Source organism: Sinocyclocheilus grahami, unplaced genomic scaffold (assembly GCF_001515645.1).
Source record: "Sinocyclocheilus grahami isolate Dianchi unplaced genomic scaffold, SAMN03320097.WGS_v1.1 scaffold613.1, whole genome shotgun sequence".
Classification (NCBI taxonomy): domain Eukaryota; kingdom Metazoa; phylum Chordata; class Actinopteri; order Cypriniformes; family Cyprinidae; genus Sinocyclocheilus; species Sinocyclocheilus grahami.
In genome coordinates, this window is record NW_015505792.1 from 419,850 (window position 1) to 420,786 (window position 937).

A 937-nucleotide genomic window follows, 5' to 3' on the forward strand; every position below is an offset into this window, starting at 1 on the left:
AGAGTGTGTGTCTGTGAGTGTGTGTGTGTGCGTGTGTGAAAGAGTGTGTGTGTGTGCGTGTGTGAGAGTGTGAGTGTGAGTGTGTGTCTGTGAGTGTGTGAGAGAGAGTGTGAGAGAGAATGTGTGTGTGTGTGTGTCTGTGAGTGTGAGTGTGTGTCTGTGAGTGTGAGTGTGTGTCTGTGAGTGAGTGTGTGTCTGTGAGTGAGTGTGTGTCTGTGTGTGAGTGTGTGTCTGAAACTGCAGCAAGAGAAAGTGAGTGAAACGTAGAATAATTGTATGTCACGAGAGAGAGTGTGTGTGTTGAGGTTAATAAGAGCTGGTTAAATGTGGGAGAATAATTGCAGGCTGTGATGTGTTAATAGCCTCTGTGCAGGTGTTGAGCCACTTATGTGAGATTATCTCTCTCTCTCTCATATCTGTCTCTCTCCTCACAAAAACAGAGTTTCTCATTGGGTGTGTCTTACGCTTTAAGGGGTGGCTCTTGCATAGAGAGCTTTTTTTCCTTGTTTGTGTGTGTGTGTGTGTGTGTGAGAGAGAGAGTGTGTGTGTGTGAGAGAGAGAGAGAGAGTGTGTGTGAGTGTGTGTGTGTGTGTGTGTGTCTGTGAGTGTGTGTGAGAGAGAGTGTGAGTGTGTGTGTGTGTGAGTGTGTGTGTGTACTTGTATTTACTACTTTGTGAGGTCCAAAGGGCTGCACAAAAATAGCCAAATAAGTAAAGTTTGACTTTCTGGGGTCCTTAAATCATACCCCACAAAGACATGATCTCTAATACAAGACTATAAGATGATTAAATATACTATTGTCCAAACCTAAACCTACCTGTCACAGAAAACATTCGTATATATGTGACCTTGGAGCACAAAACCAGTCATAAGGGTCAATTTTTTCTGAATAAATAATCTTTCCATTGATGTGTGGTTTGTTAGGATAGGACAATAT